The sequence below is a fragment of the Fundulus heteroclitus genome, unplaced genomic scaffold (genome assembly GCF_011125445.2).
Source record: "Fundulus heteroclitus isolate FHET01 unplaced genomic scaffold, MU-UCD_Fhet_4.1 scaffold_196, whole genome shotgun sequence".
Taxonomy (NCBI): Eukaryota; Metazoa; Chordata; class Actinopteri; order Cyprinodontiformes; family Fundulidae; genus Fundulus; species Fundulus heteroclitus.
This window is the reverse complement of record NW_023396608.1, coordinates 168,237-190,619: the sequence shown is the minus strand read 5'-3', so window position 1 is coordinate 190,619 and position 22,383 is coordinate 168,237. Positions and strand designations below refer to the sequence as shown.

At 39.5% G+C, this 22,383-nt stretch overlaps 1 long non-coding RNA gene across 1 annotated transcript; it reads left to right on the top strand.

Moving 5' to 3' along the window:
• The first annotated feature begins 783 nt into the window (after positions 1–783).
• LOC118559004 lies at positions 784–1,963 on the top strand. The gene is made up of 3 exons (XR_004928593.1): positions 784–950; positions 1,027–1,875; positions 1,923–1,963. It is a non-coding gene; the product is annotated as an uncharacterized LOC118559004 (long non-coding RNA).
• Positions 1,964–22,383: the final 20,420 nt, after the last annotated feature.

Sequence of the window (22,383 nt, the reverse complement as noted above, 5' to 3'; positions counted from 1 at the left end):
TCTGAATAATTGTCCAACCAAATGACTTATTATGAACCTTCTTTTTCACTGCAGGAATGTAAAGTTACCTTTGTAGGATGGATTTGATTGTGTCCTTGCAAATTAACCCAGTAATTTAATGACAGTTGTATTCTTCTCAGTCCTAACGGCATTTCACCCACTTCCACCTGTAAAGCTGATGTTGAAGTTGTCCTTATTGCTCCTGTTATTAAGCGCAATGCTTGATATTGTATGATATCCAATTTTTTAAGTACTGTCTCCGATGCTGATCCATACACTATACTTCCATAATCAATTGTAGATCTAATTAGATTTATATAAACTAATCTTATAGCTTTCCTATCTGATCATTCATACCCAATTAAACATCTCAATATATTAAGTATCTTTTTACATTTTTCAAAAACCTTATCTATGTGCACTTCCCAGGATAGTTTTTCATCAAACCATACTCCTAAGAATTTTAATTGCTTTACTCTCTCTAGATCTTTGTTCTGCCCCGAATATGTTTAATATGTTTAAAAGACATTTAAAAACTACTTTGAAATGTTAATATACCGTTCTCTATTTTATATGTATTTGCGGTGCTTTTATGTTAAAAATCTTCCAAACCGGAAGTAGGAAGTAAAGACGCAAACAATAGAAAAGCGTGTGTGCAGAGTTGGTGAATAGGTTGGATTTGGAGCTGCGCGGAAAACAAAACATAAACTATATCGGATTTGGAAAAGGCGGATTTTGGCATAAACTGGTATGTGAATGGTTCTGGTGGAAATGAAGGTAGAAATTGAGGAATGTATTGGATATAGAAGGGTGGACGCCAGTGGGGAGAGGAAGAGGACGTTTGATTTGTTTGACTAAAGAGCATCACTGGACTGTTGTAGCAAAAGTTTTTTTTGGGAACAAGCTGTATAAAGAATCTTTATTCCTCTGGAGTTTGTGCGGCCAATGAGGTACGGTTTTATTGTTTTGCTTGTCTTTATTCATGTAAACCATTATATTCTAATTCGGATTTCTGTTTCCTCTTAGTTCTGACGGCATTTTAAGGGCATTTTCTAAGACATGTAAAGACATGTTGTCCGCAATAATGGTCTGTTGAAACCAAAAGAATGACGTTGAGCCTTGATTAACTCGGGAGGAGTAACAGCCAGAACTCACGCCTGCTTCGGGCTGGAGAAGTGCAGAGAGGAGCGGAGGTTGCAGCTGCTGCAGAGCCGACAACGAGCAGCTCGTTAATGGGTGACGTCGCTCTATAGCATCAGGGAAAGGCCGACTGCACGCAGGAATTAGCCAAACCAGAAGCAGCTGTTGTCCGGGAGTGCAGCGGGCTTAATTTGCCACCAAGTAACACGTTTAAATTAAGTTAAATGTGAAGAGGTGAATTAACCTTGCTAAGCTTTAAGGGACTCAATAAGTGCTTGAAGGGTAACATGCTGCAGTATACATACAAGTCAGGTGTACACATGTTAAAAGTTAAACTCAAGTTAAGAAAAATATATACATTTTGTTTTATCTCATTCAAGGAAGTTGATTCCAGCTAACTTAAGACAGATACGAGTGTTTTTTGTTTGTTGGTTTTATTAAGGGTAACCAAGGTACCGAAAAGGGAAGTTTTGTGATTTGGTTTTACATGGAAATAGTTTCTGTCTTGTAATAGTTGAAAGATTTATTATTCAGATTAAGGTGTTTGTAACTGCACAACTAAGTTGATCTTTAACTAGAGAAATAATTTAAGTTTATGAACACATTTAAAGGGTGTGTGTTTAAATTAGGCTAAATCTACATACTTCTAATGTAAAGATAATTAAGCTAAAGTTAAACAATAAACCCCAAAGGATCTAAACAAAATGGACAATGACATGGCCATGCAGGAAGACTGTGACACTGAAGCTGTGAAGTTGCAACAAGAAGGAAATCATACAGAGGTGACCACAAGTGAAGCTTTTTCAGCAGAAGGCTTTAGGAAAAGTGCAAGACAGAAAAAACTTAATGAAAAGGGTCAAGTGCTGCGTCAAGAAAAGATGAACAGACTTCATTCTCGTTTCAAGCTCAGTTATGACAAATGGAAAACTGCTGCTAAACAAGCCAAAAGAGCTCTTGATGCATCTATAAAAACAAGTTTGCACAGAAGCTGGTTCTTTGTGCACTTCAACAACTTCCCAAAGTTCCAAACAGTCAAGTAGTGTGCATTCAAGCCACTCAAGTAAGCTGTCTGTCAAAAGGCAAGAAGCAGCAGCAGAACTGGCTGCCATGGAAGCAAGCTTCCTGATTGGCTTACAGCAAGATGGAATAGGAAAGTTATTCAGATTGAAGAGGAGTGTGGTTCATTTCCAACATTTAGTAACTTTGTTGACTTTGTCACAAGAGAGGCAAAAATAGCATGTAACCCAGTGACGTCGCTACATGCGCTTAAAGCAAATGCTTCAGAGAAAACAAAGCTCATAAAGGCTAGCAGTGTTGGGGCAAACGCATTTGCAAGCAGCACAGAAGAGAAAACAGAAACAAACAAATGTTATTCTGTGGGAGATTAAATCACAACATTCAGACATGTCAAAATTTCATGGAAAAGACAATCACTGAAAGAGTGAAGTTTGTAAAATTAAAGGGACTGTGTTTTAGATGTCTCTGCTATGGACATCAATCCAAGAAAAGAGAAGTATCTGCAACACCTGCAAGAAAAAACACCCAATATGTCTACATGAAGAACGAGACAAGGAAGACAAAAAAATAAGGAAGGTGATAAAAGGCAGAGGGAGTATAACGAACTAGAAGAGATTAAAGAAGGCAAATAAATCAAAGAACAAGATCAAGAAACATCAAGTGAGGCAATCTCAAACCGTGTGATCCAAGATGATAAGAGCAAACTTACATCCACAATGATTCCAGTTTGGTTATCCACTGTAAAGGCAGTGGATACTGTTGGACTGAACATTAAATCAGTTAATTCTAATTCCATTGCTTTTTGTCTAACTGTCTACTCAAGGCTTTTTCTCTCCCTCTTCCCCATTTCCCAACAAGATGTTAAAGTGCTCTGTGCTGGATGATCTTCAATATGACCCTGTAAATTAGCCCAATAGTTTAGAGATAACTGAATTCTTCTCAATGTCAGGAAGTGTGAACAACAACAACTCTTAATGCATCACGTGACTTTTGGCACAAATTTAACGCAGCAGGGGTGGCCTTGTTTCGTAGTGGAGCAGAGGCTGTTTTTTGCGAGCGGAGACTATTTTGTACTGGGGGAAAACTTATAAATGATATTTTGAGTGCAGGGTTGGCGGACAGTTTGCAAAACAATTTATATTTGTGTGCAACACCTTTTTTGTGTACAACCTTTTGGCAGGAAACTATCTCCGTAACTCTTGCTGCAGCATTTTGGATCAGCTGAAGACTTTGAACTGCATTTCAACCAGTAAACTAATGTTTAAACCAGGGGTGTCAAACGTACGGCCCGCCGAACGATTTAGTCTGGCCCGGTGGCTAAATGCATTATCATTATCATTTCCATCTTACTAATTTTAACTGACACATCAATGTCTTTTCTTGTTGTATCCTCCTTTGCAGCCTTATCTGCCATTTCATTTCCTTTAACTCCCATATGTGCTGGTACCCACAAGAATATGACTGTAATGTCCATCATTTGAATTCTGTGTAATGTTTGCTGGATTTCTATCAAAATATCTGGTCTACTGTTTGAGTGTTTTATCAGTAAACTGATTAGTGATGAAGATGAATCTGAACAAATAATCAGTCTCAGAGGTCTTATTTCTTCTACCCATTGCGCTGCAAACAGAATTGCTAGCATTTCTCCTGTGTATACTGATATATTATCACTTGTCCTCTTTCCTACTGTAATATAAAACTCTGGAACAATAAAAGATACTCCTATCTTGTTATCTAAACTTTTTTGATGCATCTGTGTAGATCTGAATGAAACTGTAGTAAATATTAATATATTCCTGTATTGTATTTGAATTTAAAACAAACCCCCTGACCTTATTTCCCTTTCGCAATAGTGTTAGATCTACTTTAGATTCAGGTAGTATCCAAGGTGGTACTGCTGGAAGTGGTACTGTTGGACTGAACATTAAATCAGTTATTTCTAATTCCATTGCTTTTTGTCTAACTGTCTACCCAAAGCTTTTTCTCTCCCTCTTCTCCATTTCCCAACAAGATGTTAAAGTGCTCTGTGCTGGATGATCTTCACTATGACCCTGTAAATTAGCCCAATAGTTTAGAGATAACTGAATTCTTCTCAATGTCGGGAAGTCTGAACAACAACTCTTAATGCATCACGTGACTTTTGGCACAAATTTAGCGCAGCGTGGGTGGGATTGTTTCTTAGTCGAGCAGAGGCTGTTTTGTGTGTGCAGAGACCATTTTGTACTGGAGGAAAACTTATAAATGATATTTTGAGTGCAAGGTTGGCGGACAGTTTGCAAAACAATTTATTTTGTGTGAAACACATCTTTTTGTGTGCAAAACAAGTTTTATTTGTGTGCAACACCTTTTCTGTTTACAACCTTTTGGCAGGAAACTATCTCCATAACTCTTGCTGCAGCATTTTGGATCAGCTGAAGACTTTGAACTGCATTTCAACCAGTAAACTAATGTTTAAACCAGGGGTGTCAAACGTACGGCCCGCCAAACGATTTGGTCCGGCCCGGTGGCCAAATGCAATATCATTATTCAACGGCTGTATCTCCTTGCTGCATCAACCGATCTGCACCTGATTTCACTGCCGAACGGGTTCGTGTGAATCGCCCGGTGGACGGGCGGGGAAAATGCGTGACAGCTTCTGCGGTGGCTGGCGGCAGGCGGTGCGCGTACCCCAGCAGTGCTTGGCTGCGAGGGCCGCTCATCGCCGCTTGCGGCTTTAATTATTATTATTATTTATTCTTTGGACTTTTGAAATGGCTTTTTGGAGGCCTAAACATGCATGAAAACTCACCAAACTTTACCCAAAATTGTCCCCCGCGAGAAATCGCATGGTTTTAGTGTAATTGAAAGCGGGCGTGGCAAACCCGCTCAACAGCGCCAACTAGAGTGAGTTGGGCCAAACCGTAACACGTAGAAAGCTGAAATTTTTTACCTAGGTAGCTTTTTTAAAGTTATGAAAAAAAGTCTATTGTGGGTATGCTCTAAAACCCACAGGAAGCCTGCCATTTTGGGTCAAAGGGTAAAATATTGACGGTTTTTGCCTCGAACTTTAACGAACTAGTCCTAGGCATTTTAAGTTATCACTTTCAAATTTTTTCAGCGTGGAGATGAGACCTTGAGGGTTAAAAGTTATCAAAGGTTTTATGAAATATGCATATTTGCCTGAGCTGTCGCATTGCAAAAATCAGGTTTGTGGAAAACCATTAAAAACGCATTAAATCAGTAAGCCCCAAGCCATGCTTTGTCTGAGAATTATGAAACTCGGTAAGCAGATGTAACTTCTCAGTCCCTACAAAAAAGTCTCTTGGACCAATTGTGTAAACCCTAAAGAAAGTCAATAAATTTTCATCAAAGATGTCATTTTGTCATAAAAACGGGTATTATTTTTGACCACAAGATGGCAGCATAATACTTTGAACCTCTGATTTACCCATGTCTATTCTTAATCACTCTTACTTTTATTTATCGACTCTTTAGCTTTCTTATCAGCCATTTAATTACCTTTCACTCCTATATGTGCAGGAACCCAAAGAAACAGAGCTGATAACCCCATCATCTGAATATGATATAATATTTGTTGAATTACTAATAAGATATCTGGACGGCTTTCTGAATGATTTCTTTTTAAACTGATCAATGATGAACTTGAATCTGAACATATAACAGCTCTTAATGGTCTCACTTCCTCAATCCATTCTACAGCAACTAATAATGCAATCATTTCTGCCGTATAAACAGATATTCCTTCATTTAATTTCTTCCCTATATGCAGTTTAAACTCTGGAATTATTAAACCTACTCCAGTTTGTCGTAATTGCTTTTTTGATGCATCCGTATACATTTTTACATTATTATAAAACTGTTCTATATATTCCTCCACTATTATAGAATTACACATATACATTTTATCTTTATTTTTCTTTTCCAATATTGTTAAATCTACTATTGTTTCAGGTAAAATCCATGGTGGTGTTATTGATAATGGTACTGTTGGACTAATATTTAAATGATTTAATCCTAATTCTGTAGCTTTCTGAATAATTGTCCAACCTTATTATGAACCCTTTCTTTTTCACTGCAGGAATGTAACATTCATAGCCAACTAAACATCTCAATATATTAAGTATCCTTTTACATTTTTCAATAACCTTATCTATGTGCACTTTCCAGGATAGTTTTTTTTTACCAAACCATACTCCTAATAATTTAAATTGCTTTACTCTCTCTAGATCTTTGTTCTGCCCTGAATATGTTTAATATCTTTAAAAGACATTTAAAAACTACTTTGAAATGTTAATATACCGTTCTCTGTTTTAAATGAATTTGCGGTGCTTTTATGTTGAAAATCTTCCGAACCGGAAGTAGGAAGTAAAGACACAAACAAGAGGAAGAGAGCGTGTGCGCATCGTCTCAGGGCAGCAACAATGCAGTTAATCTCTCCGAAAGCAATGGTTGTAAGTGTTGCTCATTGTTTACAGATTCGATAAGATATGTTAATATCTTTTATGGTTATTTTGTGTATAAAAGCAACGGTAAAATGTCGTGGTCTGTGTGACAGCAGAGTGTGTGTGTTTACTTGCTAATTTGCCGCTTTTCTAGCCGGCTGTGAAAATACCTGTTGAGTTAATATTAAGCAGCTGATACTTTGATACGTTAATACTGATATTTACATGGCTGTTTATTAAGCCATTTTTTTGTATCTTTCTTTTCTAGTTTTACACTGGATTCAAAGCAGTCAGAAATGCTGACTAAATGTGTAAGAAGATAATAAAGGAGCAAGCCGCTCACTTCCTGCCTCTTGAATAAGGAGTTTGGCTGGCTGTTTATCTGTGTTCATGCAAGAGCAAAACACATAGAGAGAACAGCACAATCTTGATTATATAACTTCAGCTGTACTTCTTGATTTCTTTTCTGAGTAAAAAGCAATACTTTTGTTTTATCTACCGAAAATTTAAAACTCCATTTGTAAGACCATTGTTCAATCTTATGAATTGCTTTTTGGACTTTCCCTACAATAAATTTAACATTCCTTCTACGTTTCCAAATAGCTCCGTCATCAGCAAACAATGAACAACCCAATTCATTTTCTATTTCTTTAAGTGCATCATTTATCATAACTGAAAATAATAAAGGACTGTTAATACTGCCTTGTGTGGTTCTTTTTAATTTCTCCCTGAAAGACTCTTACCAACTCTTACCTGTATTATCCATTCTGGCCTCTGGAAATAAAGTTCAAAATGTTGGTGTTGTCTTCGACCAAGACATGTCATTTAAATCCCAAATTAAACAGGTTTCCAGAGTTTCCTTTTTTTCACCTCAGGAATATCGCCAAAATTAGAAACATTCTGTCCAGGGGTGACGCTGAAAAACTAGTCCATGCATTTGTTACTTCAAGGCTGGACTATTGTAATTCTTTACTATCAGGAAGTCCACAAAATGCAGTTCGAAGTCTTCAGCTGATCCAAAATGCTGCAGCAAGAGTTCTGATGAAAATCAACAAGAGGGATCATATTTCTCCAATTTTAGCTTCCCTTCATTGGCTTCCTGTTATATCAAGAATAGAATTTAAGCTTATAGTTAGAGTGGCTCATGTTACCCTGAGCTACATCTGTAGTTATGCTGCTATAGGCTTAGGCTGCTGGAGGACATCGGGGCCCATTTCTCTCACTCTACTGATTTCTACTGTTCTCCAGTTTTGCATTGCATTACATTGAAATGACTGTTGTCATTTCAGCTTGTAACTTTTTGTTCTCTCTCTTTTTTCTTCATAGTAGGTACACCTAGTCTGGCGTTCTGTTAACTGTGACATCATCCAGGGAAGACAGATCACCACTACTACCATCTAATGTATAACAGATCACTGGATCAATGTGTGCTTCTGTGCTTTTTTGTCTGTCTTGTTGTGTCTCTGCTCTGTCTTCTGTAACCCCCAATCGGTTGAGGCAGATGACCGTTCATACTGAGCCCGGTTCTGCTGGAGGTTTTTCCTTCCTGCTAATGGGTGGTTTTTCTTTCCACTGACGCTTCATGCTTGCTCAGTATGAGGGATTGCTACAAAGCCATGGACAATGCAGACGACTCTCCCTGTAGGTCTACGCTTCTCCAGGAGTGAATGCTGCTTGTCAGGACTTTGATGCAATCAACTGGTTTCCTTATATAGGAAATTTTTGACCAATCTGTATAATATGATTGATTTTGACTTTGTAAAGTGCCTCGAGATGACATGTTTATGAATTGGCGTTATATAAATAAAATTGAATTGAATTGAATTGTTAAAAAGTTCTCTACCCAATGATAAATTCTTCCACAAATTCACATTTTCCTCAATTTGATCAATAATCCCTCTTTCCACATCATATCATAAGCCTTTTCTATATCTAAGAACACTGCCAAAACACTTTCTTTATTAACTTTTGCTGTTAGTACCTCATGTTGTAAACACCCAATTGGATCCATAGTATTCCTTCCTCTTCTGAAACCGCTTTGATAATTTGATAAGTACCCTTTTGATTCAACAAAATAAATTAATCTTCCAATTACCATTTTCTCCATAATTTTACTTAAACATGATGTTAAAGCAATAGGTCTATAATTTTCTGGTTTTGAGCTATCTTTACCCGTTTTTGGAATTGGAACCACAATAGCCTCATTCCAACTTCTAGGTCATTTCCCATTTTCTATTATAAATATCTAATAATATTAATTTTGAGTATTCACTTAGCTTATTTATCATTATATACCATATTTGATCACTCCCTGGGGTTGACATCTTAACTTTCCTCATGGCTCGCCTTAACTCCGCTATAGAAAAATCGATTTTAATAATACTATTTCCTTCTTCTCTGTTTATCATATGTCCTTTTTCCAATAAAGTTATAGCTCTATCCGTTTTCTACTCTTCACTAATATTATTGGAACTATGTATTTGTACAAATGTTTGTGACAACATTGTTGCTTTTTCTTCATTAATACCTGCCGTTGTTCTATCACTAACTAAAACTGGATAACTATAATCCCTTTTAATACCATTCATTCGTTTAATCATTTTCCATACTTTCCCTATATCTGTTTCTCTTCCTAATGAATTACAATAATTTCTCCAATATTCTCTTTTGTATTTCTTATAACTCTTTTTACTATAGCTTGCATCTTCTTGTATTCAATTAAATTTTGAAAATTCTGATTTCCTTATAGAATTTTAAAAGCTTTATTTCGGGATTTAATAGCCTGGTCACATTCTATTGTCCACCATGGAATTATCTTCTTTTTATGTATCCCTCCTTTCTTTGGAACTGACTGTTGAACAGCTTCTATGATTGAACTACAAAAGATTTTGTTTAATGAATCAATACCAAGATTCATGTCAATTTCCTTAATTTTATCTTCACTTATTTCCTTATATTTCTCCCAATCTGCTCTACTAAATTACCAGTTACATAATCTTTCACACCCTCCATATGTTGCCCTGTGTTCCCCACCACAATTACAAAATTTATCCTGAACATTTTCACCACATTCTTGTATTTTGTGGTCCCCTCCACATTTTAAACAGCTCTGTTTGCCCCTGCACACTGCAGCAAATGTGACACTCTGACACTTGAAACATCGAAGTGGAGGTGGAACATAAGGCCTAACTGAATAACACAAGAAACCCACTTTGACTCTATCTGGAACTTCTGGAGTAGAAAATTCCAGAAGCACAGATAAGCTGTCAACTCACTCATTATTAACTGTTTTCTGCAATCTCTTTATATCCTTGACTTCAACATGATTTTATGTTTTAATTTCTCTAGATCTTCATTAACTGGAATTCCATAAATAACTCCTCGGGATCCTTTCTTTTCTCCCAACACTCTTTTACTTTCCACTCTTTTCTTTCCAATACTCTCAACACTCATTGCTTTCCTTTTTTGTTCTTCCAATTTACAACATTTAACAAGCTTCCATCTCTCAGCGTTTTAGCCATTTCAACTTGCCCTATTTTCTTTTTTATTTCCTTAGAAACTATTTTTGGGCTCAGCAATATTTTCATCTTCCTTTTTGAATTTTAATGTTATCTTCACCTCCTCTTTCATGATCTTTTCAAAGTCTTCAGCTGATCCAAAATGCTGCAGCAAGAGTTCTGAAGAAAATCAACAAGATGGATCATATTTCTCCAATTTTAGCTTCCCTTCATTGGCTTCCTGTTAAATCAAGAATAGAATTTAAAATTATTCTAACGTATAAAGCCCTTAATAATCAAGCTCCATCATATATCAGAGCTCTGATTACCCCGTATGTTCCTAACAGAGCACTTCGCTCTCAGACTGCAGGTCTGCTGGTGGTTCCTAGAGTCTCTAAAAGTAGAATGGGAGGCAGATCCTTTAGCTATCAGGATCCTCTCCTGTGGAACCAACTCCCAGTTTTGGTCCGTGAGGCAGACACCTTGTCTACTTTTAAGACTAATCTTAAAACTTTCCTTTTTGACAAAGCTGATAGTTAGAGTGGCTCATGTTACCCTGAGCTACATCTATAGTTGTGCTGCTATAGGCTTAGGCTACTGGAGGACATCAGGGTATATTTTTATCACTCTACTGATTTCTACTGTTCTCCAGTCTACTGTTCTCCAGTTTTTCATTCCATTACATTGAAATGACTGTTGACATTTCAGCTTTTAACTTTTTGCTCTCTCTCTTTTTTCTTCATAGTAGGTACACCTGGTCTGACGTAAATAAAATTGAATTGAATTGAATCTTTTTATGCACACCCTTGCTTCCATCATCTGTACTGTCGTCTTCAAGATTTCTTTTTGTCTCCTGAATTCCCAGAACCTCTGCCTGCTTCACTACTTTTGAATTTTCCACTTCCCCGGTAACTAGCAACTGGCGTTCAACTATCCGTATCCATATCACTATGTAGTTCTTCCTCATCCTCTACAACCTGAGCCGCCATCCTGATCCAGTCACAAACTTGCTTATGCCTACCGCCAACCTTTTCCTTCTTCCTTCAGATAGATTTCTCTGACGAAGCAACGCACGCACCTGTTTCCAACCAGCCTGTCACTCAGTCTCCTACCCGAGAGCGTCCTGTCTGCTCATCTCCATCAACATGGTTTAACCTCTCCTGTCGGGAAGTCTGACCAACAACAACTCTTAATGCATCACGTGACTTTTGGCATAAATTTACTGCAGCGTGGGTGGGATTGTTTTGTAGTCGAGTAGAGACCATTTTGTACTGGAGGAAAACTTATAAATGATATTTTGAGCGCAAGGTTGGCGGACAGTTTGCAAAAAATTTTTTTTTGGTGTGAAACATATATTTTTGTGTGCAAAACAAGTTTTATTTGTGTGCAACACCTTTTTTGTGTACAACCTTTCAGCTGAAGACTTTGAACTGCATTTCAACCAGTAAACTAATGTTTGAACCAGGGGTGTCAAACGTACGGCTCGCCAAACGATTTAGTCCAGCCCGTGGCCAAATGCATTATCATTATTCAACGGCTGTATCTCCTCGCTGCATCGACCGATCTGCACCTGATTTTTTGTGAGTTGTGGGGGAGCGCTGCCAAACGGGTTTGTGTGAATCGCCCGGTGGACGGGCAGGGAAATTGCGTGACAGCTTCTACGGTGGCTGGCGGCAGGCGGTGCGCGTACCCCAGCGGTGCTTGGCTGCGAGGGCCGCTCATCGCCGCTTGCGGCTTTAATTAGGCCCGAGCAGCGAAGCGCTGCGAAGGCCTATTGTATCTGTAGTGTTAATTATTATTATTATTATTCTGCCCCCCTAAAGAGGGGCCTTTTTGGGGGCCTTACCATTTTCAAAAACTCACCAAACTTTGCAGATGCATGGTGACTGTTTAAAAATTTTGTATTTTAAGGTCGTCACAAAAATCAAAAGAAAAATGCCTCAACGGCGCCACCTATAAATTTTCAAAGGACCCTTTGCTATTCACTTACTTCATCGTAGAGACATGAGATTTGGTACAGTGGTAGAGCTCACCAAGACGCTCAGAATTTACAATTAATGTCATAGTGCAAATATCACAGGAAGTCGGCCATTTTAGATTGAAGGTCTGATTTTGACCTGATTTTTGACGTTTACAGCATTGGTATTTGATCGAACTCCTCCTAGGGATTTTGAGCGAGCGGCTTGAAACTCGGTCAGTCTGATCATAAGGCATGGCCAATTAAAAGTTATCAAAACGGTGAGTTTTTGAGCATGCTGAAGGGGCGTTGGCAGGGGTCAAAGTTCATCAACTCGCCATGAAACACAAAACTGTTATATTTCATACACAAAAACTCACAGAGCCACCAAACTTTCAGTAGTTGATCACCACTAGGTCTTCTTTAATATCCAATGGTCAAATGATGACATTGCTTAGGCCACGCCCCCTGACAACAGGAAGTGTCATGTTTTGTTGTAAGCGGTCGCTATTTTACCCCTCTGAGCTAATCAACATGAAACTGTGTCAAGAGACAGAAGACATATTGGTGTGTTGTGGATTCCAGACATATTGGTGTGTTGTGGATTCCAGCCCCAAGTGGATTCCATGGAGCAGGGCGGCGTGGTGGCGTGGGGAAGTCACATCAAACCATATATTTTTAATCTTTTGACAGCATTATTTGCTCAAACCTGTCCACCAGGTGGCAGCAAGAGACCACAAATAAACCACAAACCAAGTTGTCTTGTTCAGTAAGGCAAGGCAAGGCAAATTTATTTATATAGCACAATTCAGTACAAAGACAATGCAAAGTGCTTTACATGATTAAAATATAGCAAAATAAAACAGAATAAAAGCAAGTAGGTAGGAATAAAATGTAGATAGAAAAAAGAACAAAAAAGTGGTGATTCAGTTAACTAGAACAGTTGAAGGCAATCCTAAACAAATGTGTTTTTAATCTTGATTTAAAGGAACTCAGGCTTTCCGCACCTTTACAATTTTCTGGAAGTTTGTTCCAGATCAGTGGAGCATAGGAACTAAATGCTGCTTCTCCTTGTTTAGTTCTGGTTCTAGGTATGCAGAGTAGGCTAGAGCCAGAAGACCTTAATGGTCTGGATGGTTAATACACTGATAACAAGTCTGATGTATTTAGGTGCTAAGCCATTCAGGGATTTATAGACGAACAGAAGTTTTTAAAGTCTATTCTCTGATATACAGGGAGCCATGGAAGGACTTTAGAACTGGGGTGATGTGCTCTACTTTCTTAGTCTTAGTGAGGACGCGGGCAGCAGCGTTCTGGATCAGCTGCAGCTGTCTGATCCACTTTTTAGGCAGGCCTGTAAAAACACCGTTGCACCGTTGCAAATATAAACGCATGGGTTAGTTTTTCCAGATCCTGCTGAGACATTAGTCCTTTAATCCTGGAAATGTTTTTCAGGTGATAGAAAGCTGACCTTGTAACTTTCTTTAGATGCTTTTGGAGGTTCAGGTCTGAGTCCATTACTACTCCAAGATTTCGGGCCTGATCAGTGGTTCCTAGCTGAAGCGACTGAAGCTGTGTGCTAACTTTTGATCTTTCCTCTATTGGTCCAAATATTATTACTTCTGTTTCGTTTTTATGGAACTGAAGAAAATTTTGGCACATCCACGTATTGATTTCTTCTAGGCATTTACTCAGTGCTTGAACTGGTTCATAGTCACCTGGTGACATGGTGATGTAGAGCTGTGTGTCGTCTGCATAGTTATGGTAGCTGATGTTGTTGTTTCTTATGATCTGAGCTAGAGGGGCATGTAGATATTGAATAGGAGGGGACCCAAGATGGACCCTTGGGGAACCCCACATGTGATTTTTGTAATCTTCGATGTAAAGTTACCTACTGATACAAAAAAGCCCCTGTCCTTTAAGTAGGATTTAAACCAGTGGAGAGCTGTACCAGAAAGGCCGACCCAGTTCTCCAGGCGTTCTAACAGAATGGAGTGATCAACAGTATCAAATGCTGCACTGAGGTCCAACAGAACCAGCACTGTGGTTCTTCCACAGTCTGTATTTCTATGGATGTCATCAAACACCTTGATAAGGGCGGTCTCTGTACTGTGGTGAGCACGGAAGCCAGACTGGAAAACGTCAAAGCGGCTGGTCGTTGTTAAGAAGGTGTTTAATTGTTGAAACACAGCTTTTTCAATAATCTTACTGATAAAGGGGAGGTTTGAGATGGGTCTGTAGTTCTGGAGTAGTAGTTTGTCTAAATTGTTCTTTTTTAACAGTGGTTTGATAATTGCTGTTTTTAGGGAAAACACCTGACAGAAGGGATGTGTTTATTATCTGAGTCAAATCAGACGCTATGACAGGCAAAACTTTCTTAAGGAAAACTGTGGGTAGAGCATCAAAACAGCATGAGGAGGAACTTAGCTGCTGAATGATCTCCTCTAAGCTTTTGGAGTTTATTTGGCTGAATTGGGACATTTTGTCAGGATAAGTTCCAGCTGAATACGGCTTTGGTTCTAGAGTTGGTGTGGATGTACAAACTGATCTTCTAATTATCAGTTTATTTATTTTTAGACTAGTTCCATATGAGAGGTTGCAAGAAAACTTGTAACTTTACTGAATTTGCAGCTTAAGAAGATTGGGTTTGACAGACAACACCAACTGTCCCCTCAATCCAGTGCACACAATACCACAACAGACCTCATCACGCTTTACAGTACATCAAGAAAACTAAATCAACTAAAACAAGTTCACGAGTGCACATGAAATTAAGTTAATCCATATTTGTGTGTCAGGGTGTCTAAGCATTCTCCAGAATTTGACATCTCAGCAGAGCCTGTAATAATTATAGAAAGTAACATTATAGTTGTTCTGCCTTTTGTTAAGACAGCAAGGAATTCATGTCGTGAATACATTACATAAATAAGATAATAATTCTTAGTCAGAGGAAATCCAAGGCAAAAACAGTTAGAAAAGTTTTGGGTTCATATTTAATCAGAGTGAGACATCACAACTTTGTTAGATCTCTATGTGAATTACGTGAGATAGTGAGTGCTCTCACCTTAAAAAAAGATCTTTGACGTATTTTGCTCCGGTTAAAAGCTGCTTTTCAGCGATGAAGCTAGGGAAACTGCTAATGTTGAAGTTGAATTTGTTCTACACGCTTCTGCCTTGGAAAAATATTCGTCTTTTTACAAAAAGAATGTTTAAAGCCAGATTTGGGAACAAAGGTTATTCAGAGAATGCAAGAAAAGGAAGCTTTTGTGGGGAACTTTTGTCCTAGCTGTCTAGCTGCATATGGCCCCAGGACAGCCCAATAGTTTTCTTGAAGTTTAATTTTGGAGAAGTAGAAACAAGTATTAATTTCAAAAGGTAGGTAAAAAAGGAAAAAAGTTTTTACAAAATCTTAAAATGTTGGATAGTCGTTATTTCCATCTTGCTGTGAAAATTGGTGAAATATTATCATTTTTAATGCTTAGATATAAAATCGCAAGGCCATTACTAAAATTGCCTTTTGTTGAAAATGTTTTTTGGCATGCCATACTTTATATTTATAGGTAGCCTAGATGTGCATAATAAAAGAGTGGAACTAAAACCTGGTCTAAAATTATTATGGAGCTTTAACTTGCTAAGAGTAATACTGTTAGATGATTATATCTTTAAAATGAGATAACTGTCTCAAAAAATGTGATAGTTTATTTGGTCTGAAGAGATGATGCAATTCAATGTTATTTATATAGCGACAATTCATGAAATATGTCATCTCAAGGCACTTTACAAAGTCAAAATCAATCAGATTATACAGATTGGGTCAGATTATACACATTGGTCAAAAAATTCCTATATAAGGGAACCAGTTCATTGCATCAAAGTCTTGACAAGTAGCATTCTCTCTTGAAGAAGCGTAGAGCCACAGGGAGAGTCGTCTGCATTGTCCATGGCTTTGCAGCAATCCTACCTACTGAGCAAGCATGAAGCGACAGCAGGAAAAAAAAACTCCCCATTAACGGGAAGGAAAAACCTCCAGCAGAACCGGGCTCAGTATGAACGGTCATCTGCCTCGACAGACTGGGGGTTACAGAAGACAGAGCAGAGACACAACAAGACAGACAAAAAAGCACAGAAGTTCTACATTAGATGGTAGTAGCGGGTGATCTGTCTTCCCTGGATGAAGCCACAGCTAACAGAACGCCAGACCAGGTGTGCCTACTATGAAGAAAAAAGAAAAATCAAAAAGTTAAAAGCTGAAATTACAACAGTCATTCAAAATTGAAGAACAATAGACCCTGATGTCCTGCAGTAGCCTAAACCTATAGCAGCATAACTATAGAGGTAGCTCAGGGTAACATGAGCCACTCTAACTATAAGCTTTTTAAAAAAGGAAAGTCCCAAGGGCCAGCTTCTAGTGGAGAAGTTCAAGTATCTTGGGGTCTTGTTCACGAATGAGGGGAAGATGGAGCGGGAGATCGACAGGCGGATTGGTGCGGCGTCTGCTGTGAAGCGGGCGCTATACCGGTCCGTTGTGGTGAATCTGCACCAGATTTTTTGTGAGTCGTGGGGGAGCGCTGCCGAACACGTTCGTGTAAATCGCCCAGTGGACGGGCGGGCAAAATGCGTGACAGCATCTGCGGTGGCGGGCGGCCGGCTGTGCGCAAATCCCAGCGGTGGCCAAGGCCGGAGCGGCGCTTTGCTGCGAGGGCCGCTCATCACCGCTTGCGGTTTTAATTATTATTATTATTTATTCTTGGGACTTTTGAAACGGCTTTTTGGAGGCCTAAACATGCATGAAAACTCACCAAACTTTGCCCAAAATTGTCCCCCGTGAGAAATCGCATGATTTTAGTGTAATTGAAAGCGGGCGTGGCAAACCCGCTCAACAGCGCCAACTAGAGTGAGTTGGGCCAAACCGTAACACGTAGAAAGCTGAAATTTTTTACCTAGGTAGCTTTCTTAAAATTATGAAAAAAAGTCTATTGTGGGTATGCTCTAAAACCCACAGGAAGCCTGCCATTTTGGGTCAAAGGGTAAAATATTGACGGTTTTTGCCTCAAACTTTAACGAACTAGTCCTAGGCATTTTAAGCTATCACTTTCAAATTTTTTCAGCGTGGAGATGAGACCTTGAGGGTTAAAAGTTATCAAAGGTTTTATGAAATATGCATATTTGCCTGAGCTGTCACATTGCAAAAATCAGGTTTGTGGAAAACCATTAAAAACGCATTAAATCAGTAAGCCCCAAGCCATGCTTTGTCTGAGAATTATGAAACTTGGTAAGCAGATGTAACTTCTCAGTCCCTACAAAAAAGTCTCTTGGACCAATTGTGTAAACCCTAAAGAAAGTCAATTAATTTTCATCAAAGATGTCATTTTGTCATAAAAACGGGTATTATTTTTGACCACAAGATGGCAGCATAATACTTTGAACCTCTGATTTACCCATGTCTATTCTTAATCACTCTTACTTTTATTTATCGACTCTTTAGCTTTCTTATCAGCCATTTAATTACCTTTCATTCCTATATGTGCAGGAACCCAAAGAAACACAGCTGATAACCCCATCATCTGAATATGATATAATATTTGTTGAATTACTAATAAGATATCTGGACGGCTTTCTGAATGATTTCTTTTTAAACTGATCAATGATGAACTTGAATCTGAACATATGACAGCTCTTAATGGTCTCACTTCCTCAATCCATTCTACAGCACCTAATAATGCAATCATTTCTGCCGTATAAACAGATATTCCTTCATTTAATTTCTTCCCTATATGCAGTTTAAACTCTGGAATTATTACACCTACTCCAGTTTGTCGTAATTGCTTTTTTGATTCATCCGTATACATTTTTACATAATTATAAAACTGTTCTATATATTCCTCCACTATTAAAGAATTACATATATACATTTTATCTCTATTTTTCTTTTCCAATATTGTTAAATCTACTATTGATTCAGGTAAGATCCATGGTGGTGTTATTGATAATGGTACTGTTGGACTAATATTTCAATGATTTAATCCTAATTCTCTTGCTTTCTGAATAATTGTCCAACCAAATGACTTATTATGAACCTTCTTTTTCACTGCAGGAATGTAAAAGTCAATTAATTTTCATCAAAGATGTCATTTTGTCATAAAAACGGGTATTATTTTTGACCACAAGATGGCAGCATAATACTTTGAACCTCTGATTTACCCATGTCTATTCTTAATCACTCTTACTTTTATTTATCGACTCTTTAGCTTTCTTATCAGCCATTTAATGTCATGATTTGAGTTTTTGTTATAGTTTATGTTTGGTCTTTATGGTGATTTTGGTTCTGGATTAGTTTAAGTTCTGTTTTGGTTTAGTGATTCTTTTATGTAATCAATTCTGTCTTAGGTTTAGGTTCTGTACTAGTTTTGGTTAATGGAATAGTTTGGGTTTTAATGTGGTTTGATTTTGTACTTTTCATCTGGCCTGCTCTAATCATTTCTGTCACCAGCCTTTATTCAGTTCACCTGCCAGCATTCTTTTGTCTTGCTCTCACTCCCCTTCACCAGTCACCATCCAATCAGCTTCAGTTTAGTTGCAGCCATTTTGTCTCCCCCGATCAGCTCCACCCATTCTTGTAATTAATTTAATTCTGTTCACCTGCTCACTCCCCTACTTATATCTGCCTCTGTCTCCTGCACTCTGCCAGATCATTGTCTAACTAGCCTTTGATGAGTTTTGTCCAGCATCCGTCTGTAGATTTAACCCAACTGCCTTTTTTGACATCTGAGCCAGCCTGATATCTGATCCTGATTTTCCTGCTCTGTTTCTGATTTTCTGCCTGTTTTTGGACTGCCTCTCTGTGTACCGGTTTTTGGACTGTAATTCTGACCACTGAGTTTTGCCTGCCCCTGTATTGTTTAAGTTCGCCTCTATTAAACCTGCTTTTTCATTCACCCTGCTTGTTTGGCCTGAATACTGGGTCCATCCGTCTCTCGTTCGTGACAGAATGATCTGGCCAAACATGGACCCATCGGCTGACAAACAGTGGCGGGCAGATGTTGGGAGATCTCTTTCTCAATTGGAGTCAGGTGTGCGGGAGATTCTTTTCCTCTTGGGTATCCAGGCGCCTCCTGAAGCCTGTAGCCCGGGGCCTCCTGAAGCCTGCAGCCCGGGGCCTCCTGAAGCCTGCAGCCCGGCGCCGCCTGAAGCCTGCAGCCCGGCGCCGCCTGAAGCCTGCAGCCCGGCGCCGCCTGAAGCCTGCAGCCCGGCGCCGCCTGAAGCCTGCAGCCCGGCGCCGCCTGAAGCCTGCAGCCCGGCGCCGCCTGAAGCCTGCAGCCCGGCACCGCCAGGACATTTTCTTTTTCAGATTCTGCCTCTGAGGATCCTCGCCAGCCGTCCGTCTCCGGGGGTCCTACTCCGTCGGCGGTTTCTGGGGGCTCTGTTCCGCCGATGGTCGCCAGGAGCCTGGCGTCGCCATCTACCTCTTGACGCTCCGGTCCACCTCCTTCCTCCTGGACGCCCGCCGGAGCACCAACCTCTCCGGGGCCGTCATCCTGGACGCCCACCAGGCCACCTGTCTTTCCGGGGCCGTCCTCCGGGACACCCGCCGGATTATCTGAATCGTTGCAGTCATCCTCCGGGACGTCCTCCAGAGAACCTGACTCGTCGGGGTTGTCCTCCGGGACGCCCACCAGACTTTTGTTTCTAGAGACCGTTTGTTTTAGTCCGCCCTGTCTGGGTTGTTTTTTGTTTATGTCTCGACTCTGTCCCTCCGTCCTGAGACCCCCTCCACCCGTCCGATCTAGTCTGCTTTTTTCTTTTTAGGTCGTCTGGAATCCGCCCTTGAGGGAGGGGCTCTGTCATGATTTGAGTTTTTGTTATAGTTTATGTTTGGTCTTTATGGTGATTTTGGTTCTGGATTAGTTTAAGTTCTGTTTTGGTTTAGTGATTCTTTTATGTAATCAATTCTGTCTTAGGTTTAGGTTCTGTACTAGTTTTGGTTAATGGAATAGTTTGGGTTTTAATGTGGTTTGATTTTGTACTTTTCATCTGGCCTGCTCTAATCATTTCTGTCACCAGCCTTTATTCAGTTCACCTGCCAGCATTCTTTTGTCTTGCTCTCACTCCCCTTCACCAGTCACCATCCAATCAGCTTCAGTTTAGTTGCAGCCATTTTGTCTCCCCCGATCAGCTCCACCCATTCTTGTAATTAATTTAATTCTGTTCACCTGCTCACTCCCCTACTTATATCTGCCTCTGTCTCCTGCACTCTGCCAGATCATTGTCTAACTAGCCTTTGATGAGTTTTGTCCAGCATCCGTCTGTAGATTTAACCCAACTGCCTTTTTTGACATCTGAGCCAGCCTGATATCTGATCCTGATTTTCCTGCTCTGTTTCTGATTTTCTGCCTGTTTTTGGACTGCCTCTCTGTGTACCGGTTTTTGGACTGTAATTCTGACCACTGAGTTTTGCCTGCCCCTGTATTGTTTAAGTTCGCCTCTATTAAACCTGCTTTTTCATTCACCCTGCTTGTTTGGCCTGAATACTGGGTCCATCCGTCTCTCGTTCGTGACATTTAATTACCTTTCACTCCTATATGTGCAGGAACCCAAAGAAACACAGCTGATAACCCCATCATCTGAATATGATATAATATTTGTTGAATTACTAATAAGATATCTGGACGGCTTTCTGAATGATTTCTTTTTAAACTGATCAATGATGAACTTGAATCTGAACATTTGACAGCTCTTAATGGTCTCACCTCCTCAATCCATTCTACAGCACCTAATAATGCAATCATTTAGTAAATTAGCCCAATAGTTTAGAGATAACTGAATTCTTCTCAATGTCGGGAAGTCTGAACAACAACTCTTAATGCATCACGTGACTTTTGGCACAAATTTACCGCAGCGTGGGTGGGATTGTTTCTTAGTCGAGCAGAGGCTGTTTTGTGTGTGCAGAGACCATTTTGTACTGGAGGAAAACTTATAAATGATATTTTGAGTGCAAGGTTGGCGGACAGTTTGCAAAACAATTTCTTTTGTGTGAAACACATCTTTTTGTGTGCAAAACAAGTTTTATTTGTGTGCAACACCTTTTCTGTTTACAACCTTTTGGCAGGAAACTATCTCCATAACTCTTGCTGCAGCATTTTGGATCAGCTGAAGACTTTGAACTGCATTTCAACCAGTAAAGTAATGTTTAAACCAGGGGTGTCAAACGTACGGCCCGCCAAACGATTTGGTCCGGCCCGGTGGCCAAATGCAATATCATTATTCAACGGCTGTATCTCCTTGCTGCATCAACCGATCTGCACCTGATTTCACTGCCGAACGGGTTCGTGTGAATTGCCCGGTGGACGTGCGCGTAAAATGCGAGATATTTTCTGCGGTGGCTGGCGGCAGGCGGTGCGCGTACCCCAGCGGTGCTTGGCTGCGAGGGCCGCTCATCGCCGCTTGCGGCTTTAATTAGGCCCGAGCAGCTAAGCGCTGCGAAGGCCTATTGTAACTGCAGATTTTATTATTATTATTATTATTATTATTATTATTATTTATTCTTGGGACTTTTGAAACGGCTTTTTGGAGGCCTAAACATGCATGAAAACTCACCAAACTTTGCCCAAAATTGTCCCCCGTGAGAAATCGCATGATTTTAGTGTAATTGAAAGCGGGCGTGGCAAACCCGCTCAACAGCGCCAACTAGAGTGAGTTGGGCCAAACCGTAACACGTAGAAAGCTGAAATTTTTTACCTAGGTAGCTTTTTTAAAGTTATGAAAAAAAGTCTATTGTGGGTATGCTCTAAAACCCACAGGAAGCCTGCCATTTTGGGTCAAAGGGTAAAATATTGACGGTTTTTGCCTCGAACTTTAACGAACTAGTCCTAGGCATTTTAAGTTATCACTTTCAAATTTTTTCAGCGTGGAGATGAGACCTTGAGGGTTAAAAGTTATCAAAGGTTTTATGAAATATGCATATTTGCCTGAGCTGTCGCATTGCAAAAATCAGGTTTGTGGAAAACCATTAAAAACGCATTAAATCAGTAAGCCCCAAGCCATGCTTTGTCTGAGAATTATGAAACTCGGTAAGCAGATGTAACTTCTCAGTCCCTACAAAAAAGTCTCTTGGACCAATTGTGTAAACCCTAAAGAAAGTCAATTAATTTTCATCAAAGATGTCATTTTGTCATAAAAACGGGTATTATTTTTGACCACAAGATGGCAGCATAATACTTTGAACCTCTGATTTACCCATGTTTATTCTTAATCACTCTTACTTTTATTTATCGACTCTTTAGCTTTCTTATCAGCCATTTAATTACCTTTCACTCCTATATGTGCAGGAACC